We start from the raw sequence: 27,170 nt of genomic DNA, 5'->3' as shown, positions 1-27,170 counted from the left end.
CCCTCAATGTCCAGCTGGTGTGCAACCAATCTCAGCGCATCATGTAGGTCAAAGCTCGGTATCCAGGCAACAGCCATAATGCCTTCATTCTGCGCCAGTCCGCTGTACCAGCAGCATTTGAGCCACCACGACAAACCAGAGGGTGGTTACCTGGCGACAAGGGCTATCCGCTGACCACCTGATTCATGACTCCGCTGCACAACCCACACACACGTGGGCAGCAGGTGTACAATGAGAGCCAGGCTGCCACACGGAATCTGATAGAGCAGACCACTGGCATCCTTAAACATCATTTCTGCTTCCTGGACCGCTCTGGAGGAGCCCTGCAATACTCGCCAGAGCATGTCTGAAGATTCGTCATGGTCCGCTGCATGCTCCACAACCTCACCATCAGGAGAGCATACAGCGACCAACTGAGGAGGAGGAGGAAGTGGAAGGGAGGATGCTACCCAGACCGCTACTTTTTGCCCAGGCTGTCTGTGATCGACTCATCTGACTGCGGTACGAGTGAACACAACTCCAATTCCCCATTCAACAATAGTCCCACATCTTACCTTCCCTCTGTTACTGACCATCTCTGTGGCCTCTTGGCCACAATACTACAATAAAAGCACAAAATAAACATTCCAAACCAATTTTATGAATCAAACCATTACAATATTTCAATCAAAAGTCAACTAATCACCCTTGTACATTAATTTAGTGCCTGCCTTCCGTGTGCCTTTGCCTGTCCTAGTGCTCCTACGCAGTGCTACCCCAGTGGCTGCAGCATGGCTGGTGGAAGGCTGCTGACTTCAGTGGATGGCACTGCAGATGGCCTTGCAGGACGACCTTGAGCAGCTCTGGGCCTAGTAGGCCCAGCTTCGGACTGCACCACCAGGGCAGGGGCGGCAGTAATTCAGGCTGGCTAGCTGACAGGCAACAGCAAGGGCACTGGCGGAGTGGCAGTGGTGGGTGAATGAATACTGTCGTCCTGAGAGAAGATCTGAGCTGGCGGCTACGACTGTCAGACTGAAAGTTTGCGGCTGCCTGCAATATTTTGAACGGGTGCGGGGTAATCGTACATCGCATTCCCGCGCCCGCTTTCAGTGCTATCAAAGTTGTGGCCCTGGGTCTATTTCCAAAGGAGCACAGAATTCTCACAGAAGATTTAATAAAGGCTTTTAGAATTATTGAATGGCTCTAGGGAAAGACTATTTCCTCAGATTCTGGAGTCACCTCAGAGAATCTCCCAGGAAACTGTCCCTTGGAGAATCTCCCGTGAAACTGTCCCTCTGGGAATCTCCTGTGAAACTGTCCCTCGGGGAATCTCCCGTGAAACTGTCCCTCTGGGAATCTCCTGTGAAACTGTCCCTCGGGGAATCTCCTGTGAAACTGTCCCTCTGGGAATCTCCCAGGAAACTGTCCCTCGGGGAATCTCCTGTGAAACTGTCACTCGGGAATCACCCGGGAAACTGTCCCTCGGGAAATCTCCCGTGAAACTGTCCCTCGGGGAATCTCCCGTGAAACTGTCCCTTGGGGAATCTCCTGTGAAACTGTCCCTTGGGGAATCTCCCGTGAAACTGTCCCTTGGGGAATCACCCGGGAAACTGTCCCTCAGGAAATCTCCCGTGAAACTGTCCCTCGGGGAATCTCCCATGAAACTGTCCCTTGGGGAATCTCCTGTGAAACTGTCCCTCAGGGAATCTCCCGTGAAACTGTCCCTCGGGGAATCTCCTGGGAAACTGTCCCTCAGGGAACCTCCTGGGAAACTGTCCCTCGGAGAATCTCCCGTGAAACTGTCCCTTGGGAATCTCCCAGGAAACTGTCCCTCTGGGAATCTCTTGTGAAACTGTCCCTCAGAAAGCTCCCGGGAAACTGTCCCTCTGGGAATCTCCTGGAAAACTGTCCCTCTGGGAATCTCCCAGGAAACTGTCCCTCGGGGAATCTCCCGTGAAACTGTCCCTCGGAGAATCTCCCGTGAAACTGTCCCTCGGAGAGTGTCCTGTGAAACTGTCCCTCGGGAAGCGCCCGGGAAACTGTCCCTCGGGAATTTCCCAGGAAACTGTCCTTCGGGAAATCTCCCATGAAACTGTCCCTCGGGAATCTCCCGGGAAACTGTCCCTCGGGGAATCTCCTGTGAAACTGTCACTCGGGAATCACCCGGGAAACTGTCCCTCGGGAAATCTCCCGTGAAACTGTCCCTCGGGGAATCTCCCGTGAAACTGTCCCTTGGGGAATCTCCTGTGAAACTGTCCCTTGGGGAATCTCCCGTGAAACTGTCCCTTGGGGAATCACCCGGGAAACTGTCCCTCAGGAAATCTCCCGTGAAACTGTCCCTCGGGGAATCTCCCGTGAAACTGTCCCTCGGGGAATCTCCCGTGAAACTGTCCCTTGGGGAATCTCCTGTGAAACTGTCCCTTGGGGAATCTCCCGTGAAACTGTCCCTTGGGGAATCTCCTGTGAAACTGTCCCTCGGAGAATCTCCCGTGAAACTGTCCCTTGGGAATCTCCCATGAAACTGTCCCTCGGGGAATCTCCTGTGAAACTGTCCCTCGGAGAATCTCCCGTGAAACTGTCCCTCGGAGAGTGTCCTGTGAAACTGTCCCTTGGGAATCTCCCAGGAAACTGTCCCTCTGGGAATCTCCTGTGAAACTGTCCCTCAGGGAATCTCCCATGAAACTGTCCCTCGGAGAATCTCCCGTGAAACTGTCCCTTGGGAATCTCCCAGGAAACTGTCCCTCTGGGAATCTCCTGTGAAACTGTCCCTCAGGGAATCTCCCATGAAACTGTCCCTCGGGGAATCTCCTGTGAAACTGTCCCTCGGAGAATCTCCCGTGAAACTGTCCCTTGGGAATCTCCCAGGAAACTGTCCCTCTGGGAATCTCTTGTGAAACTGTCCCTCAGGGAATCTCCCATGAAACTGTCCCTCGGGGAATCTCCTGGGAAACTGTCCCTCGGAGAATCTCCCGTGAAACTGTCCCTTGGGAATCTCCCAGGAAACTGTCCCTCTGGGAATCTCTTGTGAAACTGTCCCTCAGAAAGCTCCCGGGAAACTGTCCCTCTGGGAATCTCCTGGAAAACTGTCCCTCTGGGAATCTCCCGGGAAACTGTCCCTCGGGAATCTCCCAGGAAACTGTCCCTCGGGGAATCTCCCGTGAAACTGTCCCTCGGAGAATCTCCCGTGAAACTGTCCCTCGGAGAGTGTCCTGTGAAACTGTCCCTCGGGAAGCGCCCGGGAAACTGTCCCTCGGGAATTTCCCAGGAAACTGTCCTTCGGGAAATCTCCCATGAAACTGTCCCTCGGGAATCTCCCGGGAAACTGTCCCTCGGGAAGCACCCGGGAAACTGTACCTCGGGAATTTCCCAGGAAACTGTCTCTCGGGGAATCTCCCGTGAAACTGTCCCTCAGGAATCTCCTGTGAAACTGTCCCTCGGGAATCTCCCGTGAAACTGTCCCTCGGGGAATCTCCTGGGAAACTGTCCCTCGGGAATCTCCTGTGAAACTGTCCCTCGGGGAATCTCCCGTGAAACTGTCCCTCGGGGAATCTCCCGTGAAACTGTCCCTCGGGAATCTCCCGTGAAACTGTCCCTCGGGAAATCTCCCGTGAAACTGTCCCTCGGGGAATCTCCCGTGAAACTGTCCCTCGGGAATCTCCTGTGAAACTGTCCCTCGGGGAATCTCCCGTGAAACTGTCCCTCGGAGAATCTCCCGTGAAACTGTCACTCGGGAATCTCCCGTGAAACTGTCCCTCGGAGAGTGTCCTCTGTGGACTGGGGCTTGCAAGAAACTGTGAAGAAACAGAAGCAGTCGTTGTGCTGCAGGCTGACACTGCTTTGGTCGCTATGGGTTCTGGGTTTGTGAGCAATGGGACACAGCATCATTGGGTTGGCAGCGGATTCTCCCATCCACCTGTGTCAAACTCTGCCCACACTGGACACTGGTCCGTCACTCACCCACTGCAACAATTAGGACCCCCAATTTGAGTAAGCTTTCATTTATTTACCAAGTGGTCGTGGAGCAATTCTCTGAGTAATGATTAATTCAAACCTAGATTGATTTAGGTAGTTGCTTTATTCCCTCAGGTGAAAAGTTAATATATAGTTAATCTGAAAACATTTAAAGCCAGCTCATGAATATTAATTTGGATTATTAGTTTGCCAGTGAACTGATTATTGAAGTAATTTGGCTATTTATTAAACTTCAATTTATCTTTGATTACTTTCTTTTAATTCGATCAGAACTTATTTACTAATCTCTTAAATCCAACATGCGCACAATTCTGAAACTGCCATCATTTGAAACCAAATCATGCATTTCTTGTCGTTTCACTGACTTAAACAAGAGGTATGAGCAAAGATCCTTTGATAAGCCCCCTTTTTGCGTGATAGGAATATATTTATTTTGTACTTCGCCACTGTTGGTCTGTTGGCCTATTCACTAACTTTTCTGCCCAGTTCATTTCTACCAGATCTCTTATCTCACTGTGCAGCATCCTCATCTTTGACGTTTCATTGTCCATTTCGACTCTTACATTGAACTTTTGTTGCAGTTGTTATTTTCCAATCATTCTCCTACTTTGATGCCAGCTATTTTCCCCATTTCATTTCACAGAACTAAATCAAGCAAAGCTATTTTCCCACTTGACAAGACCCACCACTCCAGGTTCCCCTGCAAGTCCCACACCATCCAGACCTGGGCATGTGTTGCCCACCGTTCTGTCATCTTTGCTGGATATGGAAAGGGTTCATTACATTCACTTGAAGTCTCTTTAGCTTTTGCCTGTTAAGTGAGATTCAATGTATGATAGCAAAATTTCTGTTCAGTCCGTAAGGATGACCCCAAGCTTCCGGTCGCCTGTCATTTTAATTCACCGCCCCATTCCCACTCAGACCTCACCGTCCTCGGGCTTTTGCATTGTTCCACGGAAGCTCAGCGTAAGCTCGAGGAACAGCACCTCATCTTTCGATTAGGCACTTTACAGCCTTCCGGACTCAATATCGAGTTCAACAATTTCAGATCATAACCTCGGTCCCCATTACATTTTTACTTATTTTTTATCCACACCTTTGTTTTGGTCCTTTCCCCCCCCCTTTTTTCTCTCTCCCACATGGCAGCTGTCTCCCATTCTGCCAGCGCATTTCACACCTAATCTAGAGCCGTCTTTTGTCTCCACTAGTCCTATCACCATCTCGTCTGGTTTTGAATACCTCTTAATGGCCTAGAAATTCAGTTGGGCACTGCAAGCTTTGCACCCAGTTGGCGCCTAAAGAGGGTTTCTGCGCCAGTATAAGAGGTTGCGCTGATATTCAGCGCTGCGGTAATGGCGGCGGTAGCCGGTAGCGCTGCGCCGACACCGATGACATCATCGGTGTGCGCAGTGCCCCGGTACCGCCCCGCTTCCGGCCCAAACCCCATATTTAGTTGCGGCCGCCTCTTCTGCAGCGGCCGCAAACAACGTTCGTGAAACGGGGCCGTACTGCTGCGCTACTGCGGCGCTTTAAGGTGGAGGTGCGGCCGGCCGCTTTTTCGGCGGCCGCCTGCCCGCACCTCCCTCCCCGGCCTCCTCCACCACCCCCCCGCGGCATTGGTGGCTGATTCCTGTGAGTCCGGCACTTCTCCGTGGTGCTGGGCTCATTTGCTGGCAGAATCCAGCGGCGATCTCACGGCTGCAGGCAGCTCCTCCTTAAGAGAAGGAGGAGGCCTGCAGTACCCCAGCCTGCCGCACCACATCGGGTGGCACAGCGGCAGCTGGAGCGCTGAAATTCACTTTCAGCGCCCCAAGCGGAGGCGGGCACACCCTGGAACAGCGCCCGGTTCCAAATTGGGGCGCTAAAAGTGAATTTTTGGCGGTCGCAACGGGCTCCGTGCGCAGCGCTAACTTTTGGGCATTAGCCTGCTGGTGGGCCTTAACTGAATTTCTAGGCCAATGTCTCTTCACTTCTCTTGTTCTCTCCCAGTCTGGCCTTTTAATCTATTTCATTTCCTGTGCTTCTCCAGTCTTGACAAAGTGTTTGACCCGAAACGTTGACTCTATTTTCTCTCCACTGATGTTGCCTGGCCTGCTGAGTTTTTCCAGCATTTTCTGTTGTTATTAAGTGAATTTCAATGTTCTGTTTGGTCAGTGTGAATTAAAAGTTGTACCAGGCCGAGGCAATCTGGCTGATGAGAAATTCAGCAGTGGACTATGAAGATCTTTGTTACTCCAGCCTGGAAGAGATGCAAGCCCGAGAAATGCCACAGATGTGGACTATCGGGGAGGGTAACAGTGCAGCAGAGTCTGATCCTGGTGCTGCAGGACAGGACCTGCAAATCAGCGAATGATAAATGTGGATTAGGGAACGTAGAAATATCTGGCTTCTCATGTAGCAGGGTGGGGAATAGGTTTGAAAAGTGGATATTAGAATAGATACTTTGGAATTTGTTTAAGGCTTGGTCACCAAGAACCTGGAGCTGGAGAAATGTAACGTGTTTGAATTTCCCAGTGAAATTGCAAGGTCTCGCTGTAAGTTACTGTTAAATGTTAGTGTAATTATTGTCAATAATAGTTATTGTCAATAATAATAGTATGCTTAATTTCTATAATAAAAACATAAGAACATAAGAAATAGGAGCAGGAGTCGGCCATTCGGCCCCTCGAGCCTGCTCCGCCATTCAATAAGATCATGGCTGATCTGATCTTGGCCTCAACTCCACTTCCCTGCCCGTTCCCCATAACCCTTGGCTCCCTTTTTGTTCAAAAATCTGTCTATCTCCACCTTAAATATATTCAATGACTCCGCCTCCACAGCACTCCACAGATTCACGACCCTCTAAGAGAAGAAATTCCTCCTCATCTCCGTTTTAAATGGGTGACCCCTTATTCTGAAACTATGCCCCCTAGTTCTAGATTCCCCCATGAGGGGAAACATCCTCTCTGCATCTACCCTGTCGAGCCCCCTCAGCATCTTATATGTTTCAATAAGATCACCTCTCATTCTTCGAAACTCCAGTGAGTATCGGTCCAGCCTGCTCAAACTTTCTTCATAAGACAACCCCTTCAACTGAGGAATCAACTGTTAAGTATGTGTATTGTATTGAACAATTAACACAAAGACTTAAACGTATAACTCAAACAGGTCTTTACTGGTTGGAGGTAGGGACTATACGTAGGTCTTTACTTCATGCCCACAGGCGGGAACTGAGGGGAGATCAGTACCCACAGTACTATTTATACCCCTATGGCCAGGAGTGGTACTGCGTATCACTACGCCCTACAAGTAGTGCAGTCCTGTCCATAGGTTCAAAGTAGCACACATATTACATACACAACATTCCTCCCTTCCTAGCTTTACAGTCATCTCCCCATTTAACATAACGTAATAACATATATACATATATAACTTCAGGTTTACATAACAGAATAACATAGATACATAGATAACTTCATGTCAAAACAGATCACAGATTCAGTCTCTGCGGAAAACAGTTCACAGATTCAATCTCTGTGGTGTAGTCGGTTCACGTTACTCATTCAATAGTCCTTTCATGGATTTAACAGCTTGAACTTCCGAACTGATTTGGCTCCGTTCGGAGGGACCACGTGTGTGATCTGGTAGAGGTAATAATGGTTCAGATGGGTCATCTTCTGTTTCGACTTTTCCTTTTCTGCTTCTTGGAGACTCTCTGGGCTCCACTGTCAGCTGCCAGCTGCATGCGCAGTTCCTCCTTCTCTTCCTCCTTTTTCCGTAGTAGAGCCACCTTCTCCCGATGTTCCGTAGACTTTCGGTGCTCCTCCATGATTTCTGTATGGTGGGAGTCCTGATCTAGGCCAGCGAGAGGGTCTTCTATTTCCTCCATACCCAGCTGGGCGTTAGCCAGCTTTTGTTCCAAGTCCAGACATCTTTCCTGAAGAGACTTCTTCATGCGTACCTCTTCATCCAGCTTTTTCTGGGCTTTCAGCAAGTCGTTTACTAATGACCTCATTTGAGATTTTACTACTTCAACTTCTTTTGGAGATTGATTGATCGGACTATTCAATCCCTCTACCGGAGCAGCTGTTTCAGCGGTCTGTTGTTCTACGTTGACGTGAGTCAGCGTACTTTTGGCATCCAAGGGCTGCTCTGTTGCAGTCATCTCAGTCTGTGTTGCCACCTCAGCTCTTCCAATAACCTTTGAGAGCTCCGAAACCCTTCCGTTTGAATATTGAAGTTCGTGTTCAAGTTTTTTCCATTTCAGAGTCCTGTCCTTCAGCATATGCAGGAGTTGGCTGACCGTTAACTCCTCTGACATCAGACGTTTTGTGTGCTCCTGCTCCATTTTCTCCATCAGCTGCTTCTGTTGTCTTTCCAGATTCTCCAACTCTATATCAAAGAACTCTTTCGTTGCATTCAACTCTTGCTCAAAACGGCGAAGCATTTGTTCTAATTGCTGTTGTAGTTTGAAATGGAGTTGAGTTCGAGCCCGGTGTCCCTCAGAAATGGGCACATCAGTAGACTTGCCAGACTCAGAATCCACAGTTAAACTATATTGTTGTTGCTCAGTGGAATTCTGTGCTGAAACTTTGTCTTTTGCACCTGAGTTGGGCTTACCATCATCCGTTCCAGAGTCTGGGCTGACTATCTTCACCGAGTTCTCACTCATTATTGTTTGTAGGAAATGCCAGTCCATATTCATTTTCCTAATCCACTCCCATCCTAGTAGTGGAGGACCTCCTTCAGATATCACATATAAGTCCAACCGGTGGTGAACTTTATCTTTGTATTTCACCTTGACCTCTTTCTTCCCGATGGGGAATACTTTTTGCCCCGTGTATGTCTTCAGTATCAGATCCGCATCCCGTAGTGGAATATGCTTGAAAAACTTTTGATAGTCATGCTTATTCATGACCGTCAACGCCGATTCGGTGTCCACTTCCATTTTTACTGGGACCTTTTCAATCGGTAGCGTTATCCAAATAGTTTGACGGTCGGCTTCATTGCTCACGTTGTGAATTCTTAGACCGTCCAGTCCTCTGCCTTTGGCGTGTGTGTCCGACTTCTGTTCCTTCAGACTCTTCCTATTTGCGTCATGTACCTTTCTGTCCCATTTTTGTGAGGACTCATTATTGTTGCACGTCGTTCCTGACCGGCACACTTTAGCTATGTGCCTGATCTTGCCACATTTCCAGCATTCCTGGTTTTTACCCCAGCATTGCTTTTGGTCGTGTGTTGACTTCCCACAACGATAGCATTTGGTGATATTACCTCGTTTAGGCATCTTCTCTTCTCGAGAACAACACAAGTATTTCTTTACTTATTATTAATTTTCTTCTCTTCTTGAGAACACCACAAGTATTGCTTCACTTATTTCTTGTTTCTGAAAATTCTTATTAATTTTCTAAGATGGCGGTTTCCCGCTTCTGCCTTCTTCCCCAGCGGTTTTCCCGCGAAAAATGGCGGCTTTCCCGCGCTTCTCGCTCTCCCCGCCCACTTCAATGGCGGTTTTCCCGCTTCTCGTCGCTCTCCGCCCACTTCAATGGCGGTTTTCACCCGTTCCCCGACGCTGACTTTCAGCCCGACTGCGGCCCTTATCTCCTGTGCGATCGATAGCCCGCGCTGTGCACCGCGGCTCTCGCACCTTGAGCTTCTGCAGCCGCTGCGCCTTTCAGTCCGAGTGCGGCCCTTATCTTTGGTCCCGATCGCTGGCCCGCGCTGCGCCTCGCACTTGAAGCGGCTCCCGGCCTCTGGCTCACCCGCTCGCGCGGCTCTTGCTCGCTCCCTCCCGGGCTCTGGCTCACCCGCTCGCGCGTTTCACCGCGGCTCTTATCAGGGATTGCGATCGCCCTTATCTTCTCCAACTTCCCCAGCCCTGTCTTTGCAGCCAACGCTGCACGGCTTACCCCACCACCTAGGTTGAACAAGGAAACTGCAGAAAGACTTCTGTCAGTCGCTGGAAGCTGTCAGGATGGCAGCTGCACTCCAGTGCTCAGTCGCTGATGGAGGCTTCAGAGTCCTAAAGCCTGTCGCTTCTAGTGGGGTGGTGATGTTTGAAACCTCTCTTCAACTGCCGCAGGGTAAGAACCTGACTCGTCGCCAGTGTTAAGTATGTGTATTGTATTGAACAATTAACACAAAGACTTAAACGTATAACTCAAACAGGTCTTTACTGGTTGGAGGTAGGGACTATACGTAGGTCTTTACTTCATGCCCACAGGCGGGAACTGAGGGGAGATCAGTACCCACAGTACTATTTATACCCCTATGGCCAGGAGTGGTACTGCGTATCACTACGCCCTACAAGTAGTGCAGTCCTGTCCATAGGTTCAAAGTAGCACACATATTACATACACAACATCAACCTCGTGAACCTTCTCTGAACTGCCTCCAATGCAAGTATATCCTTCCTTAAATAAGGAGACCAAAACTGTACGCAGTACTCCAGGCGTGGTCTCACCAATACCCTGTACAGTTGTCACAGGACTTCCCTACTTTTATACTCCATCCCCATTCCAATTGCCTTCATAATTACTTGCTATACCTACATGCTAACTTTTTGTGTTTCGTGTACAAGGACCCCCAGATCCCTCCATACCGCAGCATTTTGTAATCTCTCTCCATTTAAATAATAATTTGCTTTTTTAATTTTCCTACCAAAGTGGATAACTTCACATTTTCCCACATTATACTCCATCTGCCAAATGTTTGCCCACTCACTTAGCCTGTCTATATCCCTTTGCAGATTCTTTGTGTCCTCTTCACAACTTGCTTTCCCACCTATCTTTGTATCATCAGCAAAATGGCTACATTACACCCAGTCCCTTCATCCAAGTCATTAATGTAGATTGTAAATAATTGAGGCACCAGCACTGATCCCTGCGGCACCCCACTAGTTACAGATTGCCAACCTGAAAATGACCCATTTATCCCGACTCTCTGTTTTCTGTTAGTTAGCCAATCCTCTATCCATGCTAATATATTACCCCCAACCCCGTGAGCTCTTATCTTGTGTAGTAACCTTTTATGTGGTACCTTATCGAATGCCTTCTGCAAACCCAAATACACTACATCTACTGGTTCCCCTTTATCCACCCTACTCGTTACATCCTCAAAGAACTCCAGCAAATTTGTCAAACATGATTTCCCTTTCATAAAACCATGCTGACTCTGCTTGACTGTATTATGATTTTCTAAATGTCCTGCTACTGCTTCCTTATTAATGGACTCCAGCATTTTCCCAATGACAGATGTTAGGCTAACTGACCTATAGTTTCCTGCTTTCTGTCTCCCTCCTTTCTTAAATAGGGGTGTTACATTTACGGTTTTCCAATCCACTGGGACCTCTCCAGAATCCAGGGAATTTTGGTATTTGCAACCAATGCATCCAACATCTCTGCAGCCACTTCTTTTAAGACCCTGGGATGCAGGCCATCAGGTCCAAGTGACTTGTCCACCTTTAGTCCCATTATTTTACTGAGTACTTGTTCTCTAGTGATAGTGATTGTTTTAAGTTCCCCCTCCCTATAGCCCCTTGATTATCTATTATTGGGATGCTTTTAGTGTCTTCTATCGTGAAGACCGATACAAAATATTTGTTCACCGTCTCTGCCATTTCCCTGTTTCCCATTATTAATTCCCCAGTCTCATCCTCTAAGGGACCAATGTTTACTTTAGCTACTCTTTTCCTTTTTATATACCTGTAGAAGCTCTTACTGTCTGTTTTTATATTTCTTTCTAGTTTACTCTCATATCTTCTATCTTCTCTCTCTTTCTTATTTTTTTAGTCATCCTTTGCTGGTTTCTAAAAATTTCCCAATCCTCTGGCCTACCACTAATCTTCCCAACATTGTATGCCTTTGTTTTCAATTTGATACCATCCTTCACCTCCTTAGTTAGCCACAGATGGTTCATCCTTCTCTTAGTCTTTCCTTCTCACTGGGATATATCTTTGCTGAGAGTTATGAAATATCTCTTTAAATGTCTGCCATTGCTTATCTACCGTTTTACCCTTTAATCTATTTTCCCAGACAACTTTAGCCAACTCTGTCTTCATACCTTTGTAATTGCCTTTATTTAAGTTAAGACACTGGTTTGAGACCCAACTTTCTCACCCTCAAACTGAATTTGAAATTCTATTATGCTATGATCACTCTTTCCTAGAGGATCCTTTACTATGAGATCATTTATTAATCCTGTCTCATTACACAGTATCAGATCTAAGGTAGCCTGCTCCCTGGTTGGTTCCACAACGTATTGTTCTAAGAAACCATCCCGGATACATTCTGTGAACTCTTCCTCGAGGCTACCTTGGCCAATTTGATTTGTCCAATCAATATGAAGATTAAAATCGCCCATGATTATCACATTACCTTTCTTACAAGCCTCCATTATTTCTTGATTTATGCTCTGTCCTACAGTGTAGCCACTGTTAGGGGGCCTATAGACTACTCCCACCAGTGACTTCTTTCCCTTATTATTTCTTATCTCCACTCAAGCTGATGCTACATCTTGATCTTCTGAGCCAATATCATTTCTCACTACTGTACTGATCTCATCCTTTATTAACAGAACTACCTCACCTCCTTTTCCTTTCTGCCTATCCTTCCGAAATGTCAAATACCCCTGAATATTCAGTTCCCAGCCTTGGTCACCTTTCAACCACGGCTCTGTAATGGGTATCAGATCATACCCATTTACTCCTAGTTGCGCCGACAACTCATCTATCTTGTTATGAATGCTGTGTGCATTCAGATAAAGAGTTTTAATTTTATCTTTTTACCATTTTTCCCTACTCTGACCCCACTTTCTGATGCACTCTCACATTTATACGCTCTGTCCCTTCCTGTCACACTCTGGTTATCATTACCCCTATCGCTACCCTGTTCTATTGCCTTCTCCTTTCTCTTTGACTTTTTAAATTTTCGATCACCTGAATCCTCCCCCCCCACTATTTAGTTTAAAGCCCTCTCTACAGTGATTCGCCAGGACACTAGTCCCAGCAGGGTTCAAGTGAAGCCCGTCCCAATGGAACAGCTCCCTCTTACCCAAGTACTGGTGCCAGTGGCCCATGAATCAAAACCCATTTCTCCTACACCAATCTTTGAGCCACGCGTTCATTTCTCTGATCTTATTTACCCTATGCAAATTTGCTTGTGGCTCAGGTAGTAATCCAGAGATTATTACCTTTGTGGTTCTGCTTTTTAATGTAGCCCCTAGCTGCTAATACTCCCTCAGCAGAACTCCCTTTGTCCTACCTATGTCATTGGTACCTACATGGACCACAACAACCGGATCTTTCCCCTCCCACTCCAAGTTCCTCTCCAGCCCAGAGGAGATGTCCTTAACCCTGGCACTGGGCAGGCAACACAGCCTTCGGGACTCACGCTCTCGGCTGCAGAGAACAGTAGCCACATAAGGAGATACACATATTCAAAGAGGTAGATACACATATTCAAGAACCATCACACACCTGAAGGCACCCCGTCACAATCAAGCAGACATCTTCATACACCTTCTCAAACTGTCACACACCTTTACAAAACTTAACATTCCTTTACAAATCTTCACACACCTTTGCAAAACTCCACACACCTTTAAAAATCTTAACATACCTTTACAAACCTTCACACACCATTACAAACCTTCACACATTTTACAAACCTTCACACACCTTTACAAACCATCACAATCCTTTACCTATCTTCAGTAACTTTCACACACATTCAATAAACCGTAACAAACCCTCATAAACCTTCAATAAACATTCATAAATCTTCAAAATCCGTCACAATTCTTCACAGAACTTCATAGAAACATAGAAGATAGGAGCAGGAGTAGGCCATTCAGCCCTTAAAGCCTGCTCCACCATTCAATGAGATCATGGCTGATCATTCAAATTCAGTACCCTGTCCCTGCTTTCTCCCCCTATCCCTTGATCCCTTTAGCCTTAAGAAATATATCCAACTCCTTCTTGAATATATTTAATGAATTGGCCTCCACTGCCTTCTGTGGTAGAGAATTCCACAGGTTCACCACTCTCTGGGGGAAGAAATTCCTCCTCATTTCTGTCCTAAATGGCTTACTCCTTATCCTTAGACTGTGATCCCTGGTTCTGGAGTCCCCGGCCATCGGGAACATCCTTCCTGTATCCAGTCTGTCCAGTCCTGTTAGAATTTTATAAATTTCAATGAGATCCCCTCTCATTCTTCTAAAATCCAGCGAGTACAAGCCCAATCGACCCAATCTCTCCTCATAAGTCATTCCTGCCATCCCAGGTATCAGTCTGATGAATCGACGCTGCACTCCCTCTATGGCAAGAACATCCTTCCTCAGATAAGGCGACCAGAACTGCACACAATACTCAAGGTGTGGTCTCACCAAGGCCCTGTACAACTGCAGCAAGACATCCTTGTTCTTGTACTCGAACCCTCTCGCTATGAAGGCCAACATACCATTTGACTTCTTAACAGCCTGCTGCAACTGCATGCTTACCTTCAGCGACTGGTGCACAAGGACACCCAGGTCTCGTTGCACTTCCCCTTCTCCCAATCTATTGCCATTCAGATAATAATCTGCCTTCCTGTTTTTGCCACCAAAGTGGATAACCTCGCATTTATCCACATTATACTGTATCTGCCATGCTTCTGCCCAATCGCACAACCTGTCCAAATCATACTGGAGTTTCTCGGCATCCTCCTCGCAGCAGAAACGCCCACCCAGCTTTGTGTCATCTGCAAACTTGGAGATATTACATCTAGTTCCCTCGTCTAGATCATTAATATATTTTGTGAATAGCTGAGGTCCTAGGACCGATCCCTGCGGTATCCCACTAGTCACTGCCTGCCACTCAGAAAAAGGGCTGTTTATTCCTCTTTGCTTCCTGTCTGCCAGCCAGTTCTTTATCCAAATCAGCACCTTGCTGCCAATCCCATGTGCCTTAACTTTACACGCTAATCTCTTATGTGGGACCTTATCGAAAGCCTTCTGAAAATCCAAATACTCCACATCCACTGGTTCTCCCTTATCTATTTTACCAGTTACATCCTCAAAAAATTCCAGTAGATTAGTCAAGCACGATTTACCTTTTGTAAATCCATGTTGACTATGTCCGATCCTGTCACTGTTATCCAATTGCTCTGCAATTACATCTTTTAAAATGGACTCTAGCATTTTCCCCACTACCGATGTCAGGCTTACCAGTCTATAATTCCCCGTTTTCTCTCTACCACCTTTTTTGAATAGTAGGGTAACATTACCTACCCTCCAATCCATGGAAACTGTTCCAGAATCTATCAAATTTTGGAAGATGATCAGCAATGCATCTACTATTTCTAGGGTCACTTCGATGTTTGAATGTTTGCCATTGCCTATCCACCATCAACCCTTTGAGTGACATTCCCCAATCAATCCTACCCAACTTGCGCCTCATACCATCGTAGTTTCCTTTATTTAAATTCAGGACCCTAGTCTCTGAGTCAACTGCTTCACTCTCCATCTTAATGAAGAATTCTATTATATTATGATCGGTCCGACCCAAGGGGCCTCGCACAACAAGATTGCTAATTAATCCTTTCTCATTACATAATACCCAGTCTAAGATGGCCTGATCTCTAGTTGGTTCCTCAACATATTGGTCCAGGAAACCATCTCGTATACACTCCAGGAATTCCTCCTCCACAGTATTGTTACTAATTTGGTTAGCCCAATCTATATGTAGAATAAAGTCACCCATGATAACTGCTGTGCCTTTTTGCACGCGTCTCTAATTTCCCGTTTAATGCCATCCCCAACCTCCGCCTTACTGTTTGGAGGTCTGTGTACCACTCCCACTAACGTTTTCTGCCCCTTGGTGTTTCTCAGTTCTACCCATACAGATCCCATATCATCAGAGCTAATATCCTTCCTTTCAATTGTGTTAATCCCCTCTTTAACCAGCAATGCTACCCCACCTCCTTTTCTTTTTTGCCTATCTTTCCCGAATATTGAGTACCCCTGGATGCTGAATTCCCAGCCTTGGTCACCCTGGAGCCATGTTTCCATAATCCCAATCATATCATGTCCGTTTACCTCTATTTGCGCAGCTAATTCATCCACCTTATTACGAATGCTCCTCGCATTAAGACACAAGGGCCTAGAAATTGGGTTGGGGCGCCAAAGTGGCGCAAAAGTTGCCTGAGCGCAGGATTTAGCGCAGCGTTCGAGGCTTTAGCGATCGTCAGATATTCAGTTTCATTGCTCCTCAAGGGACATGGGGCGAGGCTCGAGGCGCTCCGCGTCCCTCTTAGGGCGCTGAAACTGAATATCGCAGTGCAACGTGCCGCAGTGCCACACGCTGCGGCACGGCAAGCTGTGGTACTGCAGGCCTTCCTCCCACTGTTAAGGGGGAGGTGCCTGCAACAGTGCGATCCCCGCTCACGAGTGCCGGCAAATGAGCCCGGCACCAAGGAGAAGTGCCGGCCTCTCGGGAAACAGCCGGCAATGCCGCGGGGGGGTGGTTAGGAGGTCGGGGACGGAGGTGCTGTCAAGCGGCCGCCAAAAAGGCGGCCGCCCCGCACCTCCACCTTAACTTGCGCCGCTGCCCGCACAGTAAGGCCCCGTGAACCGGGCGAGGGTAGCGAGCGGCGCAACTGCGGCGTTCGCTACCAAATATCGCGAACGGGGCACGAATGTGGTGCTGCGCACACCGATGACGTCATCGGTGGCGGCGCAGCGCAAATGCCTAATGCCACCATTAGCACCCCTACTGAATATCGCGGGAGACGCAGCCAGTGGCGCTACAGCCACTGACTGCCTCTTTAGGCGCTAACAGGTGGCGCTACTCACCCAATTTCTCCCCAAGGTCCTCAGGCTTGTTTTTTAACACTCTTACACCTTTTAGAATTATTATTTACTGTGGCCATGTTTGATTTAAACCCTTGATTTCTCTGACTGCCACCTTTGTTTTTCTTCTTCCTTTCTTTTGCTTCTATCCTTGTTTCCCTTTCCTCTGTCTCCCTGCTCAGGTTCCCAACGCCCTGCCATTTTAGTTTAAACCCTCCCCCAGAGCACTAGCAAGCACTCCCCCTAGGACATCGGTCCCAGTCCTGCCCAGGTGCAAACCATCCGGTTTGCACTGGTCCCACCTCCCCCAGAACCGGTTCCAATGTCCCAGGAATTTGAATCCCTCCCCCTTGCACCATTCCTCTAGCCACGTATTCATCTGAAATATCCTTCTATTTCTACTCTGACTAGCACGTGGCACTGGTAGCAATCCTGAGATTACTACCTTTGAGGTCCTATATTTTAATTTACCTCCTAAATCCCAATATTCCACTTTTAGGACCTCATTCCATTTTCTACCTATATCGATGTTACCTATATGCACCACGACAACTGGCTGTTTACCCTCCCCTTCCAAAATGTTCTGCAGCCGGTCTGAGACATCCTTGACCCTTGCACCAGGGAGGGAACATACCATCCTGGAGTCACGTTTGCGGCCGCAGAAACGCCTATCTATTCCCCTTACAATAGAATCCCCTATTACTGTAGCTCTCCCACTCTTTTTCCTCCCGTCCTGTGCAGCAGAACCACCCATGGTGCCAGGAAGTTGGCTGTTGCTGCCTTCCTCTGATAAGCCATCTCCCTCACCAATATCCAAAGCGGTATATCTGTTTGAGAGGGGGATAGCCACAGGGGGCCCCTGCACTACCTGCCTACGCCTACTACTCTGCCTGGTGGTCACCCATTCTCTTCCTGCCTGTGCAGCCTTTACCTGCAGTGTGACCAACTCCCTAAACGTGTTATCCAAGACCTCCTCAGCTTCGCAAATGCTCCAATATGTATCCATTCGCAGATCCAGCGCTGCAATGCGGTCTGTCAGTACCTGCAGCTGGATACACTTCCCGCACACATGGTCATCAGGGACACAGGAAGTATCCCTGATTTCCCACATAGCACAGGAGGAGCATGCCACGGGGCCAAGCTCTCCTGCCATGGCTTACCCTTTAATTAATTCAAATTAAATAGAAGCATAGAAACATAGAACCATAGAAACATAGAAGATAGGAGCAGGAGTAGGCCATTCGGCCCCTCGAGCCTGCTCTGCCATTCAATGAGATCATGGCTGATCATCCAAATTCAGTACCCTGTTCCTGCCTTCTCCCCATATCCCTTGATCCCTTTAGCCTTAAGAAATATATCCAACTCCTTCTTGAATATATTTAATGAATTGGCCTCTACTGCCTTCTGTGGTAGAGAATTCCACAGGTTCACCACTCTCTGGTGGAAGAAATTCCTCCTCATCTCTGTCCTAAATGGCTTACCCCTTATCCTTAGACTGTGACCCCTGGTTCTGGACTCCCCGACCATCAGGAACACCCTTCCAGCATTTAGTCTGTCTAGTCCTGTTAGAATTTTATAAGTTTCGATGAAATCCCCTCTCATTCTTCTAAACTCCAGCGAGTACAAGCCCAATCGACCCAATCTCTCCTCATACGTCATTCCTGCCATCCCAGGTATCAGTCTGGTGAATCTTCGCTGAACTCCTTCCATGGCAATAACATCCTTCCTCAGATAAGGTGACCAAAACTGCACACAATACTAAAGATGTGGTCTCACCAAGGCCCTGTACAACTGCAGCAAGACATCCTTGTTCCTGTACTCAAACCCTCTCGCGACGAAGGCCAACATACCATTTGCCTTCTTAACCGCCTGCTGCACCTGCATGCTTACTTTCAGTGACTGGTGCACAAGGACGCCCAGGTCTCATTGCACTTCCCCTTCTCCCAGTCTATTGCCATTCAGATAATAATCTGCCTTCCTGTTTTTGACACCAAAGTGGATAACTTCGCATTTATCCATGTTATATTGCATCTGCCATGCTTCTGCCCAATCACCCAACCTGTCCAAATCATACTGGATTTTCTCAGCATCCTCCTCACAGCACACACGCCCACCCAACTTTGTGTCGTCTGCAAACTTGGAGATATTAATGGGCTAGATTTTCGGGGAGCCATCAGGTGGGGTTTCAGGCGTGTGGGGGGGGAAATCCTGACTTTGGGGGTTCCGACACCATCCTGCCCAAAACCCCACCCCACGTAAGTTTTAGGGGTGGCAGGTACCCGCCCCGCACTGGGACCCGCCGAAACCAGGCAGGAAGGGATTAGTGCCAATTAACTGCCTGTTAACAGGTAGTTAACAGGCAGTTTTTAGCCTAATCCCCATTTTGATGGGTTTCGTGTGGGTTTCCCGACGGCTCCAAACCACGCCAGGTAGAGCAGGCGGGCTATCGGGTTGAATGAGTTGGAGGGGTCGCGATGTTGGCGCTCAGGTGAGTGATGGGTGCATGAGTGCAAAGGTAAGTGTGTTTGGTGTGTCTAAAGTGTGTCAAGAACTTTTACTTACCTCTACTTACCTGAACAGCCTTTCTTCCTGTAGCCGTTGGGAGCGCAGCACTCAGCCGGAACTGAAAGCTGAACGGCTGCGATCTGTGAAAAGTGACAGCCTTCAGCTTTTAGTGCTGCTGAGATTTCTAAATGAGTCTGCGCAGAAGGACTCATCTTAGAAATCAGACTGTCAGTGTTTGACAGCTTCAAACATCTGTGAAACACTGATATTTCATCTGTCAAGAAATCTTGACAGATGAAATTGCAGTCTGTGACGTCACCTGTTGCCGGGTGGCCCTTAATTGGCCTGCTGAGCCCGCTGGGTGGGCTCAACATGGTCAATCAAGGGAAAATCGAGCGGATTGGCCGGACGTCGAAGTAGGCAGGTCAAAAACCCGAAAGGGGAAGTCCCGCCTTCTTCCCGACAGGTTCGAAAAAATCGACCCCATTACATCTAGTTCCCTTGTCCAGATCATTAATATATATTGTGAATAGCTGGGTTCCAAGGACCGATCCCTGCGGTACCCCACTAGTCACTGCCTGCCACTCAGAAAAAGAAACGTTTATTCCATCTCTTTGCTTTCTGTCTGCCAACCAGTTCTCTATCCAAGTCAATACCTTAATTTTACATGCTAATCTCTTATGCGGGACCTTATTGAAAGCCTTTTGAAAGTCCAAATACACCACATCCACTGGTTCTCCCTTATCTATTTTACCAGTTACATCCTCAAAAAATTCCAGTAGATTAGTCAAGCATGATTTACCTTTTGTAAATCCATGTTGACTTTGTCCGATCCGGTCACTTTTTTCCAAGTGCTCTGCTATTACATCCTTTTTAATGGACTCTAGCATTTTCCCCACTACCGATGTCAGGCTTACCGGTCTGTAATTCCCCATTTTCTCTCTACCACCCTTTTTGAACAGTGGGGTAACATTAGCTACCCGCCAATCCATGGGTACTGTTCCAGAGTCTATCGAATTTTGGAAGATGACCAGCAATGCATCTACTATTTCTAGGGCCACTTCCTTAAGTACCCTAGGATGTAGATTATCAGGCCCTGGGGATTTATCGGCCTTCAATCCCATCAATTTCCCTAACACCATTTCCCTACAAATACTGATTTCTATCAGTTCCTCCCTTTCATTAGACCTTATGTTCCCCGACATCTTTGGGAGGTTATTTGTGTCCTCCTTTGTGAAGACAGAACCAAAGTATGTATTTAATTGGTCTGCCATTTCTTTGTTCCCCGTTATAAATTCCCCTGATTCTGACTGCAAGGGACCTACGCTTGACTTCACCAATCTTTTTCTCTTTGCATATCTATAAAAGCTTTTACAGTCAGTTTTTATGTTCCATTGCAAGCTTACTCTCATACTCTATTTCCCCCCTCTTAATTAATCCCTTTGTCCTCCTTTGTTGAATCCTAAACTGCTCCCAATCCTCAGGTTTACTGCTTTTTCTGGCCAATTTATATGCCCTCTCCTTGGATCTTATGCTATCCCTAATTTCCCTTGTTAGCCACAGTTGAGTCACCTTTTTTGTTTTATTTTTATGCCAAACTAGAATGAACAAAATTAAATTAAATCAAATCAATCAAATAAATTAAATTAAATCAAATAAATCAAATTACACTACAATTAAATGATATGCTTAAGGGCCCTTTAACTTTATAAATCTTCATAAGCCATCAGAAACCATCGCACACCTTCACAGATTTCACGCATCTTCAAAAACCTTCACACATGTTCCAAAACCTTCCCAAATGTTTAAAACCCTTCACACATTCAAAAATCTGAAGGAACCTGACACACACCATCAAATACCTACACAAACCTTCATAAACTTTCACAAACCTTTATAAACATCCACACTTCTTCACAAATCCTCAATAAACATTCATAAACCATCAGAAGCCTTCACAAACATTGAGGAGTTTTCGAACAATTTCACTAACCTTTAAAAACCTTCTAGAACCTTCACAGATCTTCACAGATCTTCACAAAATCTCACACATCTTCACAAAATCTCACACATCTTCAGAAAATCTCACACATCTTCACAAAATCTCACACATATTCAAAACCCTTCACACATGTTCAAACACATTTACAACCCATCACACTTCATCTGTTTCTGGGGAAGGTGGGACCTGTACAAATCAGATGGGTTGCACCTGAACCGGAACGGGACCAACATCCTTGCTGGGAGGTTTGCTAGTGCTGTTGCGGGGGGGGGGGGTTAAACTAACTTGGCAGGGGGATGGGATACGGAGTGGAGCTATAGTACCTACATAGTTTGCTTTGTTTAGATTTAGGACCCTAGTTTCGGATTTAACGAAGTCACTTTCAAGCTCAATATAAAAGGCCTCTTTACTACAAGGTTTTAATGAACCCTTTCTCATTGCACAATACTAGATCTAAAATAGCCTGTTCCCCAGTTGGTTCCTCAACATACTGATCTAGAAAACTATCTTGCATACATTCCATAAATTTGTCCTCCACACTATTACTGCAAATCTGGTTTGCCCAGTCGATATGTAGATTAAAGTCCCCCATGATTTCTGTATTACCCTTGTTACATGAACCTCTAATTTCCTGATTTATACTCTGTCCTACATTACAATTATTGTTTGGGGGCCTATAAACAACTCCCACCAATGTTTTCTGCCCCTTGCTGTTTCTCAACTCCACCTAAACTGATTCTACTTCATGTTTTTCGGAGCTAAGATCCTTTCTCTCCACTGTCTTTATCCCATGCTTTATTATCAGGGCTACCCCTCCTCCTTTTCCATTCTGCCTATCTCTTCTAAAAGTTAAGTATCCTGGAATATTTAGTTCCCAACCTTGTCCACTGCAACCACGGGCTGGATTTTCATTGAGGAGGCGGGTAGGAGGCGGGACTACAACTTTCAGGGTTGTAGTCCCGCCTCCATCGAGTTCTAGCCAACCCACGCGATATTGACTTGATTGACCTTGTTGAGCCCGCCCAGCGGGCTCAGCAGACCAATTAAGGGCCACCCAGCAACAGGTAACATCACAGATTGATATTTCATCTGTCAAGACCTTTTGACAGATGAAATATCAGCATTTCACAGCTGTTTGAAGCTGTCAAACACTGACATTCTGTACTCCAGGTTAATTCCTTCCTCTCAGGATGATTTAGAGATCTCCCGAAACAGAAAGCTGAATGCTGGAACTTTTGACAGCTCGCGGCCATTCTGCTTTCTGTGCCGGTGAGATGAGGGACTCCCGAGACCTGAAGGAAGGAAGGCTGTAAAGGTAAGTAAATATAAGTAAAACTTCTTTAAACACTTTACACACACCAAACACACTTACCTCTACACTCATGCACCCATCACTCACCTGAACACCAGACACCTCGACCCCTCCAAGCTCGTCAGCCTGACGGCCCACCTCGCTAACTTGGCGTGGTTTGGAGCCATCGGGAATCTCACATTTCACCAATAAAAATAGGGATTAGGCTAAAAACTGCCTGTTAACTACCTGTTAACAGGCAGTTAATTGGCACTAATCCCCTTCCCGCCTCGGGGAGGTGGGTCCCAGTGCGGGTTGGGTACCCGCCTCCTTTGAAACTGGCATGGAGGCAGGTTGGAGGCGGGATGGGTTCGTGCCCCCCGATTTCAGGATTTTAACCCCTCACACACCTCCAATCCCGCCTCCACGGTCCAATGAAAATCCTGCCCCATGTCTCTGTTATGGCTATTAGATCAAACCTGTTAATTTCTATCTGCGTTATTAATTCATCTATTCTGTTGCGAATGCTTCACACATTCAGATATAGTGCCTTTACCTTTATCTTTTTCCCTGATGTCACCTTAGTCACTGATGCCCTATGACCTTTGTTACTCTCTCTGTCCCTTCCTGACCCACTCTGCTTATTTTTACCCAAAACTCTACTCTGCTCTCGAGCCTTGACATTTCTCCCGCTGCTTTTAAATTTACTCTTTCCTGAATCCTCCCTTCCCCCCTTCATTAGTTTAAAGCCTTGCCTACTGCCCTAGTTATTCGGTTCACCAGGACATTGATCCCAGCGCAGTTTAAGTGGAGCCTGTCCCATCAGAACAGCTCCCTCTTTCCCCAGTACTGGTGCCAGTGCCCCATGAACTGAAACCCCTTCCTCCCACACCACTCTTTGAGCCACACATTTAAACCTCTAATCTGTTTGTCCCTATGCCAATTTGCGCATGGCTCACGTAACAATCCAGAGATTATTACCTTTGAGGTTCTGCTTTTTAATTTGGATCCCAGCTCCTCAAATTCTAGTTATACCTATGTCGTTGGTTCCTACGTGGACCACGGCAACTGGATCCTCCCCCTCCCACTCCGAGTTCTTCTCCAGCCGTGAGGAGATGTCTTTAACCCTGGCACCGGGCAGGCAACACAACCTTCGAAACTCTCGGTCGCGGCTACAGAGAACAGTATCTACCCCCCTGACTATACTGACTATACCCCCCACTTGAATGGCCTCCTGCACCATGGTGCAATGGTCAGCTTGCTCATCCATCCTGCAGGCTTTTCCCTCATCCACACAGGCAGCAAGAACCTCATACTTGTTGATAAGGACAAATGCTGAGGCTCCTCCAGCACTGCACCTGGGGTCCCCTTACCTGCCTGAGTTGCAGTCACACCCACCTGTCCCTGACCACTAACCAGACCTGTACCACTACCTAACCTCAGGGGTGTGACTGCCTCCTGGATCAAAGTATCCAGGTAACCCTCCCCATCCCTAATGCCCCGCAATGTCTGCACCTCAGACTCCAGCTCAACAACTCTGAGCTGAAGTTCCTCAAGGTGCAGACGTGGTTGTCCGGGATCACAATGCTCTCCACAAACTCCCACCTGCTGCAGTTGCAGCACACCACCTGCACTGTCATCCCTATATGACCTTGTTTCATTTAATTAAATTTAATTACATTTGTAATTAGGTAACTTAGTTTACAGTGTAGTTTCGTGACTACTTACTTGATCTAGATTAAGTAAGGGTACTGAAATTAAATATCTAATAACACAAAGCACTACAAGTAGTGGAGGCAAAAAGCAACAACTCCATTCCCCTCTTCTCCAAATTCCCACTCTTTCCAAATTCCCAAATAAAACACTGTCCGAGTCCACTCCATTTAATCCCGCGCTGTGTCTTAACACGCCATCTAAAACCTTCATGGAGCTTGCAAAATCTTCAAAAACCTCCACTCACCATGAAAAGCCGCACCACACCTTCATAAACCATCAACAACAAAAAATTTCTCAAGCCACCACATACATTCAAACCCCTGCAGAAACCATCACAAACTTTCACACAACTTCACACTCCTACAAACACCTTAACACACATTTAAAGACCATCACACACCTATAAAACCTTCAAACACCTTTGAAAACCTTCATAAACCAACACATACTTTCTAAAACTTTCACACACCTCCAACAAATCTTCAGAAATCTTAGCACACGTTGACAAACCTTCACACATGTTCAAAAACTCACACACCTTCACCAGGCACCACACACCTTCACCAGGCACCACACACCTTCACCAGGCACCACACACCTTCACCAGGCACCACACACCTTCACCAGGCACCACACACCTTCACCAGGCACCATGTAAAGGAATAGCCATATTTCAGAAAAATACACCATCCTATGAACAGAATTCTGACTTTATTAAAACATGATAAACTGGGTTTAAAAATCTAAAAAACCTCAATGACACAAGCTGTGAATACAGGCTTCTGAGATAAGATGGTTTGTTGACACAAAGCTGTAAACACCATACAAGCTTCTGAAATGGGAATTGGTTGTTAATACTAAAACAATGGCCCTATTGAAGCAGCAAGTTGCAGCTTCCAAGAAGTCTGCAGTTTGGGAGAAACACAATAACATTACCCAGTTTAAAGTGTTAAAAACTAACACTTAGAACAGAAACACAGAACATTAAAGAAACATGTGCCTTTGTAAAAGTAACATCAAATGAAAAACAGGAGACATAAGTTTGTAATACAACCAATTGAGATGGCTAGGGAAACAATCAAGTATTCGGTTGAAGTGTTTTTGATTTACATATTATAAAAGGTACAAACAGAAGACTTTGTAAATATAGCATCAATAGATGCACCAAGCAATCACATGGTTTTTGTATTGCACTTGGAACAGTTAGGAGACACTAAGTCTGCTTTCAACCAGTTAAGGTGATTTAAAAATTGAATTGATGTCCTTTGTAAGAATGGCATCAAATAGACACATCTGTCATAACCATTTTTTATGATAGGTTTTGAACAACTAAAGGTAGAGACAGAAGTCTGCAAGTTAACAGCTGAATTGACAGTAAGAGTAGGAAGAAATCAACAGAAATATGACTAGAGATAATTAGCTTACATCAGCAGAAAACTTCAAAGGATATACCACTAAAAAAAGGGTATAAAATATGGAACTTTCAGATAGGAAGTCAGAAGTCGCTGGAAGGGGCAAGCGATTCTCAACTTCAGAGGCAGGCTCTGTAAGTTTTTAACTCTTTGAGTCTCGGGGATCAAAAGGTACTTTTATTTGATTTTGGTGGATATCCTGGATTAGAAATAAGACTTAGAAATGTAAAAATGTAACGAAGTTAAGATTTGAGAATAAGGATCTCTGAGAATAAGAAATGTAAGCTATTTGTATTTTGAACTGTTAAAGTTGCGATTGACTCACCAGCTGTTAGCTGCATGTCAGTTCTTTAATAAATCTATATATTTTTAGAATTGTCTCAAATAGTATTTCTGTATCAAACTCACAAACTCAATCTCTGTACACTCTTTGGTTAGGAGTTGCAGAATTCTGGGGGGGTTTTCCAGACCCTCATAATATCCAGAAGGTTACGGTCTAATTAAACTTATTAAAAGTGCTATCTGGAGGATGGTAACATCTTCAAGTCATTCCTTTCCTTTACAGAGAGATAGCCTGGACCTTTACACGCAATTAAGCGTCTTATAGAATTCGGCTATCTCTAACTTTAGTTGAAGGTGAACGTCTGGGGAATATGCCTGATCTGGGGTAGCCTGAAAATGGGTAGGACTTGTAATTATCCCTTTAGTTGGCGCCCAACGTGTGTTTTAACAAATTGATACAGAACCTATACTTATATTTATATCTATATCCATCTTGTAGTTTGTTAAGTATAGAAGGAGTTTTTTACTGACAATAAAATCTGTGGTACTAAGAACCAGATTTAAGTTTCTAGAGACAACAAGACCCTGCTCAGGCCTTGTAGAACTTAAATCAGAACTCCCTCAATATACCATTGAGGTCTAGAAATTTCTTATAAAGTTCATATTAAACCCTAACCGAGGTTAGGTCCTGACGAAATGGCAAACCCTGTCGGAATTGGCCAAGTCTTTTTATTAGAAAATTCAAATAATTGCTTTATTAGGGGAAATGACCCAATCCCTGTACCTCCACAAAACCAAGTGATAATTTTTGAAATAGAAGGCTTTGATGCTGAAGGAGCCGTTAGAACCCTTGGCACGATTGATGTAGATCCCCAGAACCAGGGGATACAGAATATCCTGTGGGATAATCAAACAAATACTCCAAATCCACTAAATTCCTTAATGATAAGGTCCACACCTGCACAATTGGGAGGCCTAATGAACAGTGCCCAACAAGGTGGTGGCAATCATGGCTGAACAGCGGGACCCAGAGCAGCTTATGCTTCTGGGGGCCATGGATTCCGGTTAAGGTGGCAAACTCATGATGAAATAAATGACAACAATCTTCGAGAAAACTACAGACAGCTTAGAATCCATTATAATCAATGCCGACAGGCACTAGCTCACTCTTATCTAAATGCTGGAGGCACAATGATTAATGGTCCAG

Source organism: Somniosus microcephalus, chromosome 24 (genome assembly GCF_052327205.1).
Source record: "Somniosus microcephalus isolate GS21.2 chromosome 24, FLI_Smic_1.0, whole genome shotgun sequence".
NCBI classification, from domain to species: domain Eukaryota; kingdom Metazoa; phylum Chordata; class Chondrichthyes; order Squaliformes; family Somniosidae; genus Somniosus; species Somniosus microcephalus.
Note: the sequence above shows the minus strand (reverse complement) of the source record.